The sequence below is a fragment of the Symphalangus syndactylus genome, chromosome 5 (genome assembly GCF_028878055.3).
Source record: "Symphalangus syndactylus isolate Jambi chromosome 5, NHGRI_mSymSyn1-v2.1_pri, whole genome shotgun sequence".
In the NCBI taxonomy this organism is placed as follows: Eukaryota; Metazoa; Chordata; class Mammalia; order Primates; family Hylobatidae; genus Symphalangus; species Symphalangus syndactylus.
The window spans coordinates 12,483,414-12,505,766 of record NC_072427.2 but is presented as its reverse complement, the minus strand read 5'-3'; the positions used below and the strand labels follow the sequence as shown (position 1 = coordinate 12,505,766).

Here is a 22,353-nt window from a genome sequence, read left to right as displayed (position 1 = left end):
TATATTTAGGATAGTTAGCTCTTCTTGTTGAATTGATCCCTTTACCATTATGTAATGGCCTTCTTTGTCTCTTTTGATCTTTGTTGGTTTAAAGTCTATTTTATCAGAGACTAGGATTGCAACCCCTGCCTTGTTTTGTTTTCCATTTGCTTGATAGATCTTCCTCCATCCCTTTATTTTGAGTCTATGTGTGTCTCTGCACGTGAGATGGGTTTCCTGAATACAGCACACTGATGGGTCCTGACTCCTTATCCAGTTTGCCAGTCTGTGTCTTTTAATTGGAGCATTTAGCCCATTTACATTTAACATTAATATTGTTATGTGTGAATCTGAGCCTGTCATTATGATGTTAGTTGATTATTTTGCTCGTTAGTTGATGCAGTTGCATCCTAGCCTCGATGGTCTTTACAATTTGGCATGTTTTTGCAGTGGCTGGTACCGGTTGTTCCTTTCCATGTTTAGTGCTTCCTTCAGGAGCTCTTTTAGGGCAGGCCTGGTGGTGACAGAATCACTCAGCGTTTGCTTGTCTGTAAAGTATTTTATTTCTCCTTCACTTATGAAGCTTAGTTTGGCTGGATATGAAATTCTGGGTTGAAAATTCTTTTCTTTAAGAATGTTGAATATCAGCCCCCACTCTCTTCTGGCTTGTAGAGTTTCTGCCGAGAGATCAGCTGTTAGTCTGATGGGCTTCCCTTTGTGGGTAACCCGACCTTTCTCTCTGGCTGCCCTTAACATTTTTTCCTTCATTTCAACTTTGGTGAATCTGACAATTATGTGTCTTGGAGTTGTTCTTCTCGAGGAGTATCTTTGTGGCGTTCTCTGTATTTCCTGAATCTGAATGTTGGCCTGCCTTGCTAGATTGGGGAAGTTCTCCTGGATAATATCTTGCAGAGTGTTTTCCAACTTGGTTCCATTCTCCCCGTCATTTTCAGGTACACCAATCAGACGTAAGTTTGGTCTTTTCACATAGTCCCAAATTTCTTGGAGGCTTTGTTCATTTCTTTTTATTCTTTTTTCTCTAAACTTCCCTTCTCACTTCATTTCATTCATTTCATCTTCCATCAGCGATACCCTTTCTTCCAGTTGATCGCATCTGCTACTGAGGCTTCTGCAATCTTTGCGTAGTTCTCGAAACTTGGCTTTCACCTCCATCAGCTCCTTTAAGCCCTTCTCTCCATTGGTTATTCTAGTTATCCATTCTTCTAATTTTTTTTCAAAGTTTTTAACTTCTTTGCTATTGTTTTGAATTTCCTCCTGTAGCTCAGAGTAGTTTGATCGTCTGAAGCCTTCTTCTCTCAACTCGTCAAAGTCATCCTCCATCCAGCTTTGTTCCGTTGCTGGTGAGGAGCTGCGTTCCTTTGGAGGAGGAGAGGTGCTCTGCTTTTTAGAGTTTCCAGTTTTTCTGCTCTGTTTTTTCCCCATCTTTGTGGTTTTATCTACTTTTGGTCTTTGATGATGGTGATGTACAGATGGGTTTTTGGTGTGGATGTCCTTTCTGTTTGTTAGTTTTCCTTCTACCAGACAGGACCCTCAGCTGCAGGTCTGTTGGAGTTTACTAGAGGTCCACTCCAGACCCTGTTTGGCTGGGTGTCAGCAGCGGTGGCTGCAGAACAGTGGATTTTCGTGAGACCACAAATTCAGCTGTCTGATAGTTCCTCTGGAAGTTTTGTCTCAGAGGAGTACCCGGCCGAGTGAGGTGTCAGTGTGTCCCTACTGGGGGGGTGCCTCCCAGTTAGGCTGCTCAGGGGTGAGGGACCCACTTTAGGAGGCAGTCTGTCCGTTCTCAGATCTCCAGCTGCGTGCTGGGAGAACCACTACTCTCTTCAAAGCTGTCAGTCAGACAGGGACATTTAAGTCTGTGGAGGTTCCTGCTGACTTTTTGCTTGTCTGTGCCCTGCCCCCAGAGGTGGAGCCTACAGAGGCAGGCAGGCCTCCTTGAGCTGTGGTGGGCTCCACCCAGTTCGAGCTTCCTGGCTGCTTTGTTTACCTAAGCAAGCCTGGGCAATGGCGGGCGCCCCTCCCCCAGCCTCGCTGCCGCCTTGCAGCTTGATCTCAGACTGCTGTGCTAGCAATCAGCGAGACTCCGTGGGCATAGGACCCTCCGAACCAGGTGCGGGATACAATCTCCTAGTGTGCCGTTTTCCAGGCCCGTTGGAAAAGCGCAGTATTAGGGTGGGACTGACCCGATATTCCAGGTGCTGTCTGTTACCCCTTTCTTTGACTAGGAAAGGGAACTCCCTGACCCCTTGCGCTTCCCGAGTGAGGCAATGCCTCGCCCTGCTTCGGCTCGCACACAGTGCACTTCACTGACTGTCCTGCACCCACTGTTTGGCACTCCCTAGTGAGATGAAACCGGTACCTCAAACAGAAATGCAGAAATCACCTGTCGTCTGTGTCGCTCAGGCTGGGAGCTGTAGACCAGAGCTGTTCCTATTCGGCCATCTTGGCTCCACCCCCAGTGATCCCTGAAGAATATTTCATGTGCACTTTAATAAGTGTTCTACAGTCATTTGGTAGAATATTTTGTATATGTTGGTTAGATAAAATTGATTGCTAGTATTGAGTTTTCTATACACTTGCTGATTTTCTATCTAGCTCTTCTACTCTTCTCTGAGATTAGCTTATTTATATATTCAACTGTTATTGCTAAGTTGTCTAATTCTAATTCTTTTCTCAAGTCTGTAGTTTTTTTTCTGTATGTATTTTGGAGCTCTGAGGTAGGTAGGCACATATTTATAATTTTTAAATCATTTTAATATAATGAGCCTTTTATCATTGTAAAGTAACCCTCTTTGCCTCTAGTAATATTTCCTGTTTTTTTTTTTAATTTGATAATAATGTAGCCACTCTAGCACTTCTATGGTTACTGTTTACATGATATATATTTTTAAATTATTTTCCTTCCAACCTGTATCTTAAAATCAAGCATATTTCTTTTTTAGACAGTGCACTGATGAATTTTTAAAACTTCATTCTGACATTCTATGCTATTTAAGTGCAGAGTTTGGTACTTTCACATTTAATGTAATTATTGACATGGTTGGATTTGTATCAGCTGTTTTGCTACTTGTTTTCTATTTATCCCATGTCTTTCTTGTTCCTCTGTTTCTGATTTACTGCCAGCCTTTATGTTAAATAAATATTTTCAGTGTGCCATTTTCATACTTGTCTTGATTTTCTTAGTAGATACTGTAAAGATTATAGTGTGCATCTGAACTTATCACAGTATCTTTCAAAATAATACTAACAAATTTCTGATCAACTATTAAAACTTTGCTCTACTATATCTACTTTTTCCTATACTTGCTCTTGTGTTACCAACACATGTATTATAGACAGACAGATAGATATAGATATATTACATATTTAACAATACAGTATTATAAACATACTTTATACAACCTTATGTCTTTTAAAGGAGTTAAGAAAAAAGAGAAAATACATTACATTAAGTCTTATATATTTACCTACATATTTATAAAATTCCTTTAGTAATTTAAAAATAAATTTGATAAGGCAGGTGTCCAAATGATGAATTATCTTGGTTTTTGTCTGGAGAGGTTTGTATTTCATCTTCATTAAGAAAAAAAAACAAAACAAAAAACTTTTTTTTTTTTTTTTGGTTTAGAATCCCTGATTGACAAAGTTAGCTATTATATCTATTCTTATTCTCCTGTGTTTTCTCTCACTGCTTTTAAGGTTCTCTCTGTCTTTGAATTTTAAGAGTTTAAGTGTGTTGTATCTAGGTGTGAATCTTTTTGTGTTTTTTTGGGAGGATTATCGGTGCTCCTTGTAGATTAATGATTTTCATCAAATTTGGACAGTTTTCAGGCACCACTTCTTGAAATATTTTTCTTCTCCTTTTTTTATCCTTTGCTGTTAGAAATAACATTACGCCTAAATTGTTACGCTTAAAGCTGTTCCACAGGTATTTAGGACTCCCTTTATTTTTCTTCATTTTTTTTCTCTGTGTTCTTTAAGCTTGGTATTTTCTATTGATCTTTTTTCTAGTTTGGTGATTCTTCTGTCATATCAAATTTCCTATAAACCCTCTCTACTTAATTTTTTTTACTACAGTTATAATTTTTATCTAAATTCTGGTAAAATATGGAAACTCGTAACCACTCCATCATTTTCCTTCACTTTTCTTTGTGCTATTGTTTTCACATGCAGTATTACATGTATATATTCATGTTATAGACCCAACAATGCAGTGCCATAATTGTTGCTTTAGATAACCTTACATTGTATCCTTATGTTGCTATATTCAACCTGTATTTCCACTTGGTTCGTTTTTATAACTTCTGTTTCTTTATTGAGACAGCCGAGCCATTAAATAATTAACATAGTTTCCTTTAATTCTTTAAGTTCGGTTTCCTTTAATTCATTGAACACAGTGAACCTGCCTGTTCTAAAGTCACTGTCTGACAAATCTAATACCGGTGACACTGAGAGACAACTTTTAGTGACAGGTTTTGTTCCTCTAAATATGATCACACTTTTTTTTGTCTCTTTGCACACCTTATAATTTTTATTTGAAGTGGAGACATTCTAGATAATATGTTGTGTCAGTTCTGGATTCTGACTCCTTTTCTCTCTGAGGGTTGTTGTTTTCTTTTGTAACATGCATGAATTAAATCTGTGAATTCTGTCTCTCCTACCTGGTGTGGCCACGAATGTCCCTGCTCTGCTTATTTTTAGAAATTATTCACTTATTTGTTCCTTTATTTATTATTTTTCAGCCTGAATCTTAGTGCTCTGGTAGTGTTCAGTCAACAATTGGTCAGAGATTATGCTCAAACACCTCCAGCTAAGAAGAAGGCTCACTCTCTGTTGATGATTTCTGTATGAAAGTGCAGAAATTCAGAGGAGGAAGAAATTATGGTTTATTCTAGTAGAGAGGAAAGATATTATGGAAGGAGGAGGGCTAGATATTTGTCTCAAATTATTATAGAATTTATATATATATAGGCAGGGTGCTGTGGCTTACACCTGTAATCCCAGTACTTTGGGAGGCCAAGACTGGTGGATCATCTGAAGTCAGGTTGGGAGTTCGAGACCTGCCTGGCCAACATGGTGAAACCCCTCCTCTAGTAAAAAAAAAAAAAAAAAAAAAAAAAAATTAGCTGGGCATGGTGGCGGGTGCCTGTAATCCCAGCTACTTGGGAGGCTGAGGCAGGAGAATCGCTTGAACCTGGGAGGCAGGGGTTGCAGTGAGCTGAAATTGCACCACTGCACTGCAGCCTGGGCAACAAGAGCGAAACTGTCTCACAAAAAAAAATTATATATATAGGCAGAAAAGAGAAGAGCAAAGAGGGATAATGCTGAGAACATGTGTCAAATCAGAAGTAAGCTTGTATGTTTTCAAAGTGAAGAGGAGACTACATGTCCAGAGTATAAGGTAAATGTTGAAAATGTGGAAAACCAAATCTGTGGGGCAGAATAAAGAAAGAACTAAGTTAAAGGGTTTCAGATGTTTTCAAATGCGATTGTTGAATCCAGAGCCTGGTGAGAGAATGGAGAGAAGCAGGAAAAGCACGAACTTTAACGTATTTGGTGGAAAGAGTTCTGGATCGAAAATAAGATCAGTAATCATTTAGAGATGGTGGCACTGATAAGATTTAATACTGACAAGGGAAACGTTCATTAGTTCAACGTTCATTAGCATAAAGTTCATTAGTCTGCAAATGGGACTGAAAAATGAGAAGAAGGTGTTCATATGGCTCCCTCTTTTCCTTTCCTGCATTTTATCAGAAGAGTAGTGATCTCACGAGCCTATGAAGAATCCAGTGTTCTATTCAGAAATGGAGAAAAAAATAGCTTCAGGGTAAAAAGATATTTGTACATAACAAAGACAAATTTTAAAACTCACAACAGAAAGTTAATACCTGAAAATTTAGTATCTTGACTATCATTAAAATTTGAATTTTTCAACATAAATTTAGTTCTTACCGTGTTCCGTATGAATATAATCAATTAACTCAGCTTCCTGTGTGACTTGTCACTTCCTCATTATGTCTTGTTCTTATAGATGAGAATCTCACTCAGTCATGGACTCATATTTCTGTTGTCATGTTCATGAAAACTTTCCCATGTCAAGTTAGAAAACCCTTCTCTAGGCCAAGCCAACAAAGACCACAAAAATCTTTCTTTTGCCAGAAGTTACTCTCTTAGTCTCCCACACATAGGTTTATGGATTGACTATAATGGGAAGCAAAAATAGTCTTATATTAGGTAACCATAACAATATATCTAAGATAGTTCTTAAAATAATTTTACTTGTATATATTTTATATATATTAAATTTTGCATATGCTGTGTGTTTTATGCAAATATTCTAATATATGCTTTCTACTCACAAAAGTAATTTGCGCAATAAAAATAATGACTCATTCATTGACATTAATAACTCATACCTACCACATATAACTTTTCTTTATCTAATAAATACAATTCAGATACAGTTTAGGGCTGTGGCATCTACATAGGTGACTACTGTGAAAAGTGCGGTTTCTGAAGTAAAGATGGTAGGAGAGATTATTAACAATAGGTATTATTTTATGCATTTTTCTTTCTGTGTGTGTGTCTATGACCAATTCCTGATTTCTGCAGTAGAAATGAACATAATTTAGAGATGGAATCACGACGGATCCTGGTTAGAACATGAATACACAATGTCTAGCACTCAGAGGATGACATTTACAAGGTGGTCTCAGTTTCATTTTTGGTTCATTAAACGTGTGAGCTTTACCTACAACACCAGGAGCCTCCACACGCAATAGCGCATTTTACAATTTATCTAAGCCAGCCCTCCCTGCCTGAAATGTTGCTCCCTGCTTCTTTAGCTCCCCAGATCTATGACCTCATATCTGCATTTTAGGTTTAAATATTGATACTTTATCTGGCCTGTCTCTTTGATGGGATGATCTGTTCAAATTTCCCTTCTGACTTGCTGACCTTTGTTTTCTACCTTCTGTTTTGTAAGGACCTTTGAAGAATTGACCACGGTTATAGGTAAGAGTTGGCCCCAGCCTTAACCCTATGGAACATCTGTCTGACTGGCCACCACTCTTCCCAGTTCTTTCAATCAAGACAGGGACATTCATAAAACTATAGAGAATCAAGATCATTGAAATATAATGGTTGCTGTTTGGGAGATTTGTCTAGAATAGGTATTTTAATGCACCAGTGCACCAGCCCATGGCTCTTCAGATGATGATCCTTTAAAATAATTTACATTCTAAATTCCTTGTCATCCATAGTTGATGAAAATAGCATTTATTATTCAAATTATTGAGATTTTCCATTGGAACTAGCCAGTTTCACTTAGACTTGTAAATTTAATAGAATTCATCTGTCACATCTAGTCAATCCTGCATATTTGCCTTCCGGTAGAAACAATAACCAATTTGCCTGCCTTAGCTTTGCAAATCTAAAACCAACTGGTCACAGAACACAGAATTTAAGATTCAGTAAGGCAAACCCAGTTAAGTTGCAAAGATTTTTAAAAAGTCAATTGTAGTTCTTGAGGCACTATAAAACTCTTTTTATGTTCTTAGTTTCTAAATTAATCTTTCTAATTATATTTGGTGAACTGTGTCTTTAAGCCAGTAAAAGTCACTTTAATTCTAGTATAACCTACTTTTCTGAAGTGAGCGGTGCCCCGTGTAAGCATCTGAGCATAGAAGTGAGACTTAGGTGTGAGGAATGTTCTCTCAACTATGTCCAGAGCAAGAGCTGTTAATTCCTGTCATTAGCTGCTAGCTCTTAGATTTGATATTCACTGCCTTGGAGAGATCTGGGAAAAGAAACCTGAGCAGCCCTTTCACTATGATAAATATTTTCCTTTTTAAATTATTCGAGAGAAACAGGGTGTGTTAAAAACTAATAAATTGCCTGACCAAGAACAAGGTGAAATGAGAGAAGAACAATAGTGAATTCTTATGGAATGTACACTCTGAGTACAAAAATTTTTTAGATACCTATGCATGTATAGGCATCTAAAACATTTTTCAAGGACTCACGTAGTGATACAGCACCCTGTGATATAAGTATGAATATTATCCCTGTTTTACAGCTTGGAAATGGATTCATGAGGAGGTAAAAATAATAACAACATTTATTGAGCATTTACTGCATAGCAGTTACCCTGATAATTACAGAATAGGGATTATCTGTAGGCCTCAGAGGAAACACAGTAGTATTACTTTAGTGTCTATTTTATAGACCAGAAAACCTAGATGTAGTAAGGTTAACTGTCCAAAGATCAGCCAGCAGGAGAGGCTGAAGCCTCTTGTGAACTAGCAGGTTACAGGGCACATGTCATGCACGTAACCATTATGCTATACCCCATGGAAGACAGAGAATAGGATAGAATATTAATGAGAGTCTAATGACAGGTCAAATTTAAGGTGAAAAAAATAAGCTGTATCTAGTGTATCATTTATGGGATGCACAGAAAAGTAGTTTCTGGTTAAAAATTACATGTTCATATATATAATTGTGTATGCACATATTTTTCCTTATCAGCCTATTATTAGAAGTTTATTTCAATGGTTCTTTCCTCTCTATTTATGGAGGCCACATTTGTATTAAATCTCAAGTAGTAAACACTTGGAATGTGATATTTGCCAACTGAGAATGAAGCTGGCAAAACCTGGGAAAGGGAAGAATGGACGTGTCTAGGTCTTCTGTATCCCCACCGAACAAAAGCGTTTCTAGTCTGAAATACAAGCCTGCTATCCTGTCTTTAGCCTGCTTGCTAGATGGTCAAATCCCATCTAATTATTTAGCCTATCTTTTTCTCACCAAACCATGTGGATTCAATTTTTCTCATACGAGTTTTCCGAAAGCAAAAGCAGAAATCCCAAAGGACTATTCCTGAAACAAAAGGAGATTTATTACTTTTTACTGAAAGGGGATTTGTTATTAGGAATTGTATGCGTGTCAGCTGAAAAGACGACAGTTCCGTCTGTGGCCTGAAGGTTATGTGGCCTCTACAAGCAACTCTCTCTCCTTTCATGGTTCTTCAGTTGTCATAGATCTGGCATCTGACCTCCAGGGTCCCCGCAGGAAAGAACACCCAGATGCCAGAGCTCTGATGATGAGGTGACAGATACACCTATAGGCCCTGGCCCTGGCAACCCCAGCCAGTTCTGTCACAGTCCTACAGCTCTGCAACAGTCTTAACCTTGTTGCCATTGCTAAGTCCCAGGATGCAGCAGTTTGCTCTTAGTCCTGTCACAATCACCTTTTGAAATAACAGAAAGAAAATTCACGCATTCCTCAAGTATGATAGTTCAGAAATTTATTTTTTATTATGGATAGTTTGGAAAAATCTTAGCTTTATGTCATTTTTTAAAATTTCACTTTTAAAAAGATGACTTTGTTTTAGATCAGTATTAAGATCCCAGTAAAATTGAGAGGAAAGTACAGAGATATCCCATATAGTCCCTGCCTCCACACATAGAGAGCCTCCCCCGGGATCAACAATCTCCGCTAGAGTGGTAGATTTGTTATAACTGATGAACCTACATTAATACATATTATCACCTAAAGTCTGTGGTTTGCATTAAGGTTCACTCTTGGTATTGTACATTCTATGGGTTCGGACAAATGTATAATAATATGCATTAACCATTATAGTATCATACAGAATAATTTCACTGCCCTTGAAAATCCTTGGTGCCTCCCTATTCATCTCTAACTTCCCCCTGACTTTTGGCAACCACTGATCTTTTTACTGTTTCCATAGCTTTTCCTTTATCAGAAGATCATGTAGCTGGGATCATACGGTATGCAGCCCTTTCAGATGGGCTCCTTTTACTTGTAATATGGATTTCAGTGTCTTCCATGTCTTCTCATGGCTCAATACCTTATTTGTTTTTTAGTACTGAATAATATTCCACTGCTTGGGTGTATCATAGTTTATTTATCCATTCACCTATTGGAGAATATATTGGTTGCTTCCAAGCTATGGCGATTATGAGTCAAGCTACTCTAAACATGCAGATTTTAGTAGGGACATAAGTTTTCCACTCCTTTGGGTAAACACCAAAGCCCTATTATTGGATTTTCAAGTAAGTTTTTAGTAGTATTGTCAAATTTTAGAAAAGCTATACAGGACCTTTGCACATATACAATTATTTCACTTAAAACGGTCAGTGCAGCTGTATGTGGAAAATAGTGGGAATTCTTTTCAGCGAAAATGTAACACTGAACGTTCTTATCCTGATGAAATCTATAGCCCAGGCTTCAGAGGTTTCCTGGTCCGAGGTGTTGACCTTGTGTGCGTTGTTTTCGCTTTTTCCTACTTCAGTTTTTATATCCTAGCAATGATCATAGCAATCCCCATCCTTTCTTTCAACCCAGGAATATTGTTGGAAAAACAAATGAGACCGTGTATGTGTACACATGCATGTCGTGTGTGTGTGTGTGTGTGTGTGTGTGTGTATGTCCTCCTCACTCCACTTTCCCATTTCCTCCTTCTCCTCCTTCTCTTTCATCTCCTGTTAATTGTCACCTGGGGTCAGCTAGAATACCAAGAGCATTGCATATTATGTGGGAGCCACAAGAAAATGGCATGAGTGTATGAGTGTGTGTGTGTGTGTGTGTGAGAGAGAGAGAGAAAGATACACACACACAAAGAGACAGAGATAGGGGCTGAAATATTCCTATGTGTCACATATTTTTGTTGGTTTTTGGGTCTCACTCTGTTGACTGGGCTGGATGTAGTGGCATGATCACAGCTCACTGCAGGCTTGACCTCACTGGCTCAAGTGACCCTCCCACCTCAGCCTCTGGAGTAGTGGGGACTATAGGCATGTGCCACCATGCCTGGCTGATTTTTGTATTTTTTGTAGAGATTGGATTTTGCCATGATATCCAGGCTGGTCTTGAACTCCCAGCCTCAAACCATCCATCCACTTCGGCCTCCCAACGTGCTGGGATTACAGGCATGAGCCACTGCGCCTGGCCCTTTTGTTGTTTTTTGAATACACTCTCATTTTAATGAGGTTCCTTCTGAGGTTTCTGAACTCCTCTGCGCCATCTCATTGAGAGATCCTACTTGTCAGACACGTTTTAAGCTTTTCCATGAGATAATGGCCATAACTTAATTCTAATGCTGGGTACTGGTCAGAGAGACACTTTTGTTCTCCATAGGATGTTATAAGCTAAACTCTACTACATTTTCATAAACAATTTTATCTTGACATTTATATTTTGGCTTATCTCCTCTCCTCTCTCAGATGTGAAAGGTATTTTAATCATGAAACTGAAAACTTAGTCAAGAAAATGTTTTATTTTACACTGGGATTCTTTATTTTTAAGCACCGTGTTCTGCTATGAATTCATTTTGACATCCATGCCAGGCACCTTGCAGATAGGGAAATGTTTTTTATTTACTTTAGCATTTGTTTTAGTATTTCTTTAGTATTTGTTTCAATTTTTAAAGAAATACTATGTTTTGCTGACCCGTTGCAAGGTAAAATTACCCACTGCAGGGCAGTTCTGGGTAATTCTGTAATTTTTAAAAAATAAAAAGATGGAAAATAGTAAATAATTTGTCAATTAATTTACTTATTGATTCAAAAAGTTTTCACCGGCCATCTGTTGTGGGCAAATCACCATGACAGGCACCAGAGAGAATGCACGAAGTAACACATGGGAATCCTTGCCTCCAAGACACATAGAGTGAAAAAATGCAAAAGAAAAATCACATGAAGAATGCAATTAAGAATTAAATATAGGTTGCTCTCATAGGAAGAAAAACTAAATCAAATGGAGGCATCAGGGAAGACCTCTCAAAGGAGGTAGCAGTGAAACTAAGTTAGGAAGAATCTGTAGGAATTGTTTACATAGGGTCATTCCTGGGGCTAAAAGCAATGACATCTTGGTGATGTAAAGTGGCTCATAGAAAAGTTCTTGGGTCAGCTCCAGGTACATAGTAGGGACCGAATAAATGTTAGTTTCCTTCTTGCCTGTTAGTCATCCAAATAGGATCTTCACTGAATTATTTGAATTTTCTAAACCATCTGGTGTTTTGTGGAAATAAATGTCCCAGCTAAATCCACTGGAACGGCTTTGATGGGCTTTTGGTTCAGCTGTGGTAGCAATCTTCATAAGTGGAAATAGAAAAGTAATCTCAACTGACTGTTAACCAACAAAGGGCATAATGATGTCTTTGCAGAAATAGTTTGTGATTTGGGTACTGAGATTGTGCAATCAGAGTAGCAGAGAAAATACAACAAGGAGTGGCTAAAGGTTTCATAGAAAATATGATGAAGGTGAAGTAGAAAACAATAAGCATTCGGGTAAAGAAATGTAAACATGTGAGGCACATATCCAATCTAGCAAAGCTCTGGCGATCTTGCTGCATCAGGAGACTGGCAAGTAGACCTCTTTTGTTACTTTGATAGCTTTTTTAAATTGGTAATATATTTGCATGACTCAAGCATCAAACAGTAAAAAATATGCAATTAGTGGCACATGGTGGTGTGTGCCCATAGTCCCAGCTACCTGGGAGGCTGAGGCAGGAGCACCTCTTGGTCCCAGGAGTTCCAGGTTTCATTGGGCTGTGATGTGGGCTGCAGTGGCCACTGCACTCCAGCCTAGGTGACAAAGCAAGACCCTGTCTCTTAAAAAATATATATGCATATGTAGTAATAAATCTTGTTTATACACCTTTCACTCTAATCCTAGGGTCCTATTCTAATCTCTGCTATCTTTCAGAGTATCTTTATACAATTTTAATCAATTGCATGTATAGATGCACATATTTTAATTTTCCATGTACCTGTTTATTCATTTAACAAATATTTATTGAGTGTATACTTTGCCAGGTAATGTTCAATCCAGCCAAGGGAGCTAGGGTAATGAACAAAACAGAGAAGTTCCTACCCTCCCTTACGTTCATTCTAGCAAATGGAGACAGATGATAAAAGTAAGTAAACTATAGGGTGTTAGGTCATACAACCACTAAAGAAAAAAATGAAGCATAATAATGCGGAAAGAGCATGCTGGAATGGGAAAGTATTTCACTTTAAAATAAGGGAGTGGTACTTGAGCAAAGACCTGGTGGAAGGGAGGGAGCAAGCCCCGTAGAATCTGGGAGGAGATATTCTAGAAATAAGAGTATTCCTGATCCCAAAGGCAAGCCCCAGAGATCAGGGTAAGCCTGACACCTTCTAGGAATAGGAAGAAAGCCCGGGTGGCAAGGGTGGGGTGAGCTAGGGACAGAGATGAGATTAGGAAGGTAGGGAGAGGATAGCATTGGGAAATAATGGAAAGAATTTTGAGCAGAAGTATTTTATCAATTACTCTTGAATTTAAGATGAAGATAAACTGCAGAAAGGGCAGAATCCATATGACTTGTTACAGATTAGTGAAATGATTCCAGTTAAGTGATGCTGATTACCTGAATCAGGGTGATTGCTATGGATGGGATGGGATGTGGCTGATTTGTAGAGAAATGTTTTGTAGGTTGAGCAAACAGTATTTGCATGAGAGAAGTGCAAGAAGGAGGGGTGTCCCAGCTAGGAAACTGGAAATGGCATTCATGACCTAGGAAAGATTTTGGGAGGAGCAGGATGGGGGATTAAGTGATAGAGTTCCATCCCTGGACACGCTAAACTTGGAGTACCTGTTAGACAACTTAGTAAATATGTCCAGTAGAGAGTTCAAATTAGGGAGAGGACCTCTTTAAGGATTATAAGCTTGGAGGTAATAAGAATATGGACAAAATTTGAAGCTGTGACATGGATGAGCTCACCCAGGGAATTACTGTAGACAGAAGAAAATGAGGCCAAAAATAGCATCTTAGGATATTCTACAGATCAAAGGTTAGCAAGACAAATAAAGAGAAGGTGATTGTGAGGAAGCCAGTGTGAGACAGAAGAAAATCCAGGAGAGAGTGGTGGGTGGAAGAAAGACCTTCAAGATACGGAGAGTGATGGGCTCTATCAAAGGTGCTGATTGCTAGGTATGATGAGGACTAGGATTGAACCAACCCATATAGCTGCGACCTTGACAAGAGCATCTTCAGTAGAGTATTGAGGGAAAGTGCTGGTTGGAATGAGTTCAAGAGAAAATGAGCTGAGGAAATTAGAAACAGCAAGTAGAGACAAATTTTTAAGTTTTGTTGTAGAGGGGGAGCAGAAGAATGGCACTGTTGTTGAAGGGAGAAGAGGGGCCAAGTGTTTTTTGTCTGATTTTTTTTAATAGAGGAAATAAGGGTAAGTGTCTTAGCTAATAGTAGAGAGGAGAAATGTGAAAGAAGTATCCTTATTTCTGTGATAATTTGGCTTTAGCTAGGAGCATCAAAATTTCCATCCACGGTAACAGGAAGAAAAGCTGAGTCAGGGCTGAGAGCACAAATGGGCAAGTGTGGTAGAGAGAGAAGTAGAGAAGTTTTCCTCATGGTTTTCTCCACCCTCAGGGAAATAGGAGGCAGAGTCATTAGTTGAGAGTGAAAAGTAGGGAGAGGTGTTGGGGCTTGAAAAACGGGAAGAAGGTCTGGTATATTTACAAGAGCAGGAGAGAAATGGATAGGGGAATGCGTGAGCCCCAGGCATCACTACTGGTCTGCTTGAGGATGATAATCAAGGATTGGAAATGTCACCAGTAAAGCACTTTTCATTTGTGTTTTTCTTTAGCCAGTGTCAACTGCAGAGTGCAGTAAGTATAAAAGGACCAATAGTTAAAGCAATTTTTACAAATGGCAGTACACTGCAGACATGAATATAATGGCATTCCTGGTAAGAATGGTATAATGCAGTTGTCGTCACTTGGTGGGTATATATGCCAGGAGTGTATAGCGGTTTCATAGGGGTTCAGGGTGAGGTATTGAGTTTCTAAATATTTTCATTTTCCCTTATCCTTTAAACATGTCTATTAGGTATATTTTAATATCCATACCATACTTTAATCACACCTGTTAATAATTTTTAAATCAATATATTTACAGATTTGAGTTTGCTTACTTATAATTTCGCTGTTAGTTTGATTGATCCAAGACATTTAAAGGATTAAGGTTTAAATAGAAAGTAAAGGCTTTTGGAGACAGACCAGGGATCAAATGTCAGCTCTAACACTTACTTGTAGTATCCTTAAGCAAGCCATTGAGTGTCTCTTAGTCACCATTAGATCATATATTAAAATAAAACAAGAACACCTTATTTATATGCTTCAGATAAAGTTTAAATCCAATTATGAATATAAATACTAGGCACAGCTATAGGTATTTATAAAGATTCCTTCCAGTCCTTCTACCTTAAAAATAAATGACAATATGGAAATAAGCTATTTTTTATTGTTACCATTACTATTTATTTTACATATTTTTCAAAATGAAATAATCAAAATAAAACAATTCGAAAAATCTGCATTTATGTCTCTCAGAATTCAATATAGTAAATATTTTGGTATGTTTATCCACATACAAGTAAATATAAATAAATAAACATAAATGTGTGTCCACATGCATTGTACACACATGCACACACTCGCATTACATCTGCTTTATTCCATTTAAAATACATCGTGACCCTGTGACTTTTTCTTTTGCTTTTCATATCATTAAAATTTTTCCACAACATTACTTCTGATGGATGTCTCAAGATCATGAGACAGATGTATGATAATGTGCACGCTATTCCTATAGGGCTGTTCTTCTTTATTAGTTTCAATTTTAATCTAAACTGTGTTAAACAATCCCACTGCTAAATCCTTAGGTTCATCTATGCTTTTTTTCCCTAGGACAAATTTCATTAAGTGAAAATTGCCAAGCAAAAAACTATGTAAATCTTTAAGGGTTGTTGTAAGTATTGTTAAGTTGCCCTCCAGAAATGTATTTAGACTGTCAGGTCACTCTCTTACATTGGATAGCAATGTCATCCATAGCAACTGGGTACTCCTTTCAGTGCTCGTGTGCCCTGCATATTTTAAGGCCTCAACAACAAATTAATCTTTACTATTGAATAAGTAGAAAATCTCATTGTTTTTCTTCAAATATGAGAGATTTATTTTAGTTTTGTATTTTTACCTTAACCAATGGTTGTGAAAGATTCTTTCTATGTAAGGAATTTCAGCCTTCTGGAAAGAATGTCCCCAGGAATACTACATGTGTTTTTATAGGCCGTTAGTGACCTAATTGCTTTAGAGATAGTTTAAGATCCTAGACTTAACAGGAGAAACACAAAACTAAAAGAAATAATGATATAGAACTCCTATTACTAATACCACTACTTAGAATACAACTGTCATTTCTCTGGTCTAACAGTGAAAAAATTTTTAAGTAAAAAGTTTGTTTTTTTTTTTTGCTTACAATTTATTTCTCTACAAAATATTTTACCCCAGTTATTTGCTCTTTTTTCCATATGCATTTATCATTTTCCATTTATAGGTATGTGATGGTTTTTAAATTTCTTTCTCCTATGAGACTTAAGAAACAAGTTTAATTCTACGAAATTCTATTTTAATGTGTCACTTACTATATTGGGGAATTATTAAATCTTCATCTATCAATGTTTTGGAAGAAAACTAGATTTCTGGGCGTATACTGGATTTTCCAGACAGATTTTTTGTGTTCTCATTGTAACCCTGTTTATTTTCCTCTGGTTGGAAAGGCCATGAGTGTCTCTCTTAATTTACAATGTTAAGTTTCCTTTGCTCTCCCCTGGGTCTCATTTCTCCCAAACAATTCCTTCAGCTGCACATCATTGAGCAAGAGGGACGCCATGGATAATGGAAAGATCTACGGCAAGGCTGGCTGTCTGCCCTGTCTAAGGAGGCCGTACTGGACCATCCTGCTCTGCACATCCAGATGTGTCCACGAATACATCCATAAAACGATGGCCTGTGGAATCCTATAGGAAAATGATCCAAAGCCTGGGCGGTCAGAAGGAACAAACACTTGATTTACAAAATAAATCTTCTATATTTATGTTTTAAAGACACACAGAGGAAAAACCTTTTTAAATTCATGATTTTCCCCCCCAGATTTTAACTATTGTAATCTCTTTCTTTCCTGAGCCTTAGTCATCTTCATTATAAACCAAAAGATATAACTTGAGATTTTCCCAGGGTTTATATGCTCCATTCTTGTTAGAGTTGGAGACGTGAAAATGGCAATTTGGGATGTCTCTCTAGAGTCAAAAACCTTATAAAAATATAATGTACTTTCTCTCTCTCTTCATTTCCTCATTTTTCTGGGGAAGCTAGAAGAGGAAGATGTCTTTGAAACTATTAAGATAATTTTTAAGACATGGTATAATTGTGAATTTTATGTAGATATAAAATGAACAGCTGTCAAAGACTTTATTAGCTTATTAATTAATAAGGGAATGGGTAAATGTTATAATTGGTATAAAAAGCAGAGGCATATGTAGGAAATTAGGAATCTGAAATGAATTTATAAATTGATGGTCTATCCATGAGGCAATAATCGGTTGCATTTCACCAGTCACAATTGATTTGCATTTCTATGAACAAGAGATGGATGAGCTAGACAGGATAGTCACTCACTTTTTGTTCTGAGCCCATTTCAAAGTCTCAGTTGTTTTCCTTACTAAAACATCTATCTCTAGTATCCCATTATCTATATTAATATCCCATTATATATCATATTTTATAATATATAATATATCCCATTATAATATATATTTTTATAATATATAATATATAATATCCCGTTATCCCATATATATTCCCATATATATTATATATTATAAAATATATTATATCCCATTATAATATATATTATATATTTTATATATAAGTGATTTCCAAAGGAGTTCTAGATATATTATAAGTTAATATCCCATTATATATACACTTACATAAATATATGTAATGGGATATTAATTTTTAATATACATAGAACCCCTTTGGAAATCGCTTTCCACAATTACAAGCAATAGATATTTTGGCAGAGTTTTAGTTATGGGGTGATTAGATTTTCTAGCATGTTGAGATTTAGTGGGTCTTCATTTACCCAAAGTCATTTAACGAAAGTAAAATTGAGATTCCAACCCAGATAGGTTCTGATTTTAAAAAGCCATGTTTCTGTCTCCTCCCCAAAAAAAATGGGTGAAAAAATGGTGGCTCAGGGTCAGATACTAGCTTTTCACTTGTAAGGGTGAAATACGGCATAAATGATTAGAGCTAAATAAACCTCTCTTAACCAATAATCTTCCTGAGAAGCACAATAGATGACAATAAAGCCAAGAAGCACTGGGAAGCTGAGATGCAGACCTGCACTCTCTCTGTTCAGGCTTCCCCTTGCCTTCTCGGTTATTTCCTTGGTGCCTCTAAGGATCCCCAGCAAACTGTTTCAATTCCCTGAGCTCATCCAGTCTTATCAAAGACTCATCTCTGCATTAGAACTGTTATCTTCTTATTCCAAACCCGGTGCTCATTTATGTTGTCTTTACTGAAAATAAGGGTTAGTCTTGAACTAGTATTTAAATTTCAAGTCCAATGTCTGAACCAGGCAGCCATCAGATCTGATTTAGGGAACACCTGCCCTCTTGTGGTTCTCTGAGCTCATCTGTCTGGAGTTAAGGAAACCTTTTCCAGCTTTCCTTGTGGAGACTCCTCACAGAGGAGACCATCTTGAAAAGGCTTTATGGAATAAAGCCAGCCTAAAGTCCCAGTCCAATTTGCCTAGAGATGAAGGCAAGAGGTGGTAAATAGGGTGAGTAAGAGGGTCTTTAATCCAGGAATAAAGATGTAATTGTCAAGATAGAACACCTCTTTGCCTCCTTTATCAATCTGCTGCTGAGTCCTTGGAGTTTGCCAGTAATCAGGTATTGCTTTGAAAATGTAAAAGAGTTTTTCAGATACCCACAAACACATTAGCAGTTGCAAGAGCATCAGTTGGAATGGACTAAGTTGTGCTGAAAAATCATACCACCCCCCCAAATCTCAGTGAATTATACAACAAAATTTAATTCTAAATTATTCTAGGTATTTATTTTGGTCAGGGTTCTCCAGAGAAACAGAGAAAAATAGGATAGATAGATGATAGATTATATAAATATATACATACATATATAGATACGTAGATTCATAGATGCATACATACATAGATAGATATAAGAGATTTATTATGAGAATAGGCTCACATGGTTATGGAAGCTGAGAAGTCTTAAAATATGCCATCTGCAAGCTAGAGAGTCAGTGAAATAGTTTGGATACTTGTCCCCACTCAAATCTCGTGTTGAATCGTAATCCCCAATGTTGGAGGTGGGGCTTGGTGGGAGGTGTTTGGGTCATGGGGGTAGATTTCTCATGAATGATTTAGCACCATCCTCTTGGTGCTGTCTTCACTATAGTGAGTGAGTTCTAATGAGATCTGGTTATTTAAGAGTACGTGGCCCCTTCCTCTCTCTCTTGCTTGCTCCTGCTTCATCTTGTGAAGTGCTTGCACCCACTTCACCTTCTACCATGATTGTAAGCTTCCTGAGGCCTCCCCAGAAGCTGATGCCAAAGCGATGCTTCCTGTACAGCCTATAGAACCATAAGCCAATTAAACCTCTTTTCTTGATAAACTACGGAGCCGCAGGTATTTCTTTATAGCAACGCAAGGGTGGCCTAATACAGCCAGAAAAGCTAGTAGTATAATTAAGTCCTATTCCAAGGGTCCAAGAAACAGGGAAATCAATGGTGTAATTCTCATTCTGTGGCCAAAGGTCTGAGAACAGGGACAGTAGGGAGAACGGTTTAAGTGCTGATGTCCAAAGAAGCTCTGATGTCCAAGTGCAGGCGAAGATAGATGCCCCAAGGGAAGAGTGCAAATTCACCCTTTCTTTATCTTTTTGTTCTATTCTGGCCATGAATGGATTGGATGGTGCTCACACTGGGGAAGGCAGTCTTCTTTACTCATCCTATTGATTCAAATGCCAGTCTTTCCTGGAAACACACTCACAGATACACCCAGTAATAATGTTTTACCAGCTATATGGGCATCCCTTAGCCCAGTCAAGCTGACACATAAAATTAACTATCATGACATCCGATGAAGATTGTCAGAGGAGCTTGGCTCACTCAGCATGGTCCCTCCATCATGTGCGCTTCATTACAACATGCACTTGCACTATTTCCACAGCAGTAGGAAGAAAATGTGAGTCTTAAAAGTTTAGTTCATACGTAATGCACATCACTTTAGTCATTTTATTAGCCAAGTCAAATCACATGGCTGTACCTAGCTTCAAAGAAGCAAACAAGTTTTATCCCACTGTGTTCCCAGGAGAACAAGAACATCTGCCAAGAGCCTCAAGATCACCATACCAGGATAAGACTCGGTATAGCAGAACACTGAATTTTCAGGGTATAAAAGTATATACTTTTCTAAGTGTATTAAGCCTTGTGGCTCATCATTCTTCTTTATGCATACATTACTCTTTGTCCCTAATATTCTTCCCTGTCTCAATATCTCTCATTGATCTACAGACTCTCTCCCTTATGGCTCCAGCGCCATCGAATCCCCTTAGTTAGTCCTGGCCACCTCTATTGGAATTACTTTACAAGACACTTTATAGTGTCTGTATCTATTGGCACTGCCTGACTAGGAGATCATTGCCCAGGATAGGGGCTGCCTGCTGCTCTCTCTCACCCACAAATTGGGACCTACTGGCACTAAATGCCTTGAGCCTGGCTTTGCACCGCCCTTGGAACATGCACATTTGAATTATTTTTTCAACCTAAGAGAGAAGTCACCCCCGACCCTCAAATGCCCCAACTTCTTTTATTTTACCACTGTCTAGTGTTTAGAACTCTGAATACCTTATAGCCACATATTTAGCTATGATACCATAGAGCTTTATCCTTCTAACTCCCAGGGTTGGTAAATTATATAGCCTTTTAAATACAAAGAAAATACAGTTTACAAACCTGTTGGATTGGTGATAAACTCTGGAGGGGTGGGGAGAAAAGAGTGTCTACTTGACTGATAACCTCAACACATTTTCCTGTTTTCCTTCAACCTACTACTTCCTCCTGCCCTCCTTCACAGTATGTGGGTCACACACACAAAAAATTATTGAACGGATGGGAGAGTCATGGAGAGGAGACAGGATGACACCCCCATCAATGGAATACTTTATTTGGATTGATTGTTTTCATTAAATTTTCAAAAATCCCTTGGAAGAATGTTTGAATATTTAAAAATCATCATTCCCTAATTTCCTTATGTTTGGTCAATTCTATTGAGCCACTTCAGGAGACCTTTATTTGAAGAAGATGAAGCACAAAAATTGACTGGCTTGTATGTGGAAAACATACTCTTTCAGATTTGTCACATACAGCCTGTGGCCTAGGGCCTATAGTAACATCCACAGTGGGAGGATGGCAGAAGAGGAGGCATGTAAAAGTCTTCCCCTTGGGGAGAATCTTGGAATAGTCAGAGTCAGGGGCAGGAGTTCACTGGAGACCCATCCTACCCTACTCCCATCCGCACTCACTATTTGCCTTTGTGTCTATAGAGGCCATTTTTCTCGGCTGCAGTTTCTTGCATGAAAAGACATGGTATTTGGGAAGTCCTCTGGGATCTAATTGTAGTTCACTTACAAATTATGCAAAAAATAGGCAATCACTGAAACTCCCTGAACTTCAGTGTCTTTATCTATTAAAAAGAGATAATGTCTCCTGCCTCATTCACCTTCACAGTAGTTTACTCTGCTAACATTTAAGATAATAATTGCCAGCACTTGGTGAACACTGTGTCCAGTGAATTTTTCTTTTCTTTTTTTCCTTTTCTTTCTTTTCCTCCTCCCTCCCTCCCTCCCTGTCTTCCTTCCTTCTTCCTTCCTTCCTTCTTTTGTTTCTTCCCTCCCTTCCCCCCTTCCTTCCTACCTTCCTTCCTTCCTTCCTCCTTCATCTTCCTTCCTTCCCTTCCTCCCTCCCTCCCCCCCATTCCTTCCTTCCTTCCTCTTTTCTTTTCTTTTCTTTTCTTTCATCTTTCTTGAGATAGAGTCTCCCTATGTTAGCCAGGATGCTGGCCTCAAGTGATCTTCCCTCCCTCAGCCACCCAAGGCGCTGGCATGACAGGCATGAGCCACCACACCTGAAAGGTTGGGTTTCACTGAGCCTTCTCAACAATACTGTAAGGTCATTATGACGATTGGCTCCTTTTTAGAGAAGCAAGCTGTGACTCAGTGTAGGTAAGTGATCCATACGGTTAAAGTTGGTAAATGGTTGAGGTGTTAAGAGCTATAAGTTATATTCAGTCTGCCTCTGAATCTAAATCCTTCAAACATTACGAATGTCCGCTCAAATAAGCCAATAGACTAGCTTGAAATCATAGGAAAGGCTCCACACAGGCAAACGATGGCTGCTCTCTAGTGCATTCCATCT

General features: G+C 38.2%; 1 long non-coding RNA gene across 1 annotated transcript in view; it reads right to left on the bottom strand.

Annotated features, from left to right (window-relative positions):
• The window catches only part of LOC134736764 (uncharacterized), a 210,321-nt gene that overhangs the window by 58,949 nt on the left and 129,019 nt on the right, over positions 1-22,353 (bottom strand). Inside the window, exons 5-6 of the long non-coding RNA XR_010120999.1 lie at positions 18,253-18,663; positions 5,953-6,201 (exon numbers count right to left, since the gene is read on the bottom strand). This is a non-coding gene — a long non-coding RNA (uncharacterized lncRNA). The remainder of the gene's footprint in view (positions 1-5,952; positions 6,202-18,252; positions 18,664-22,353) is intronic.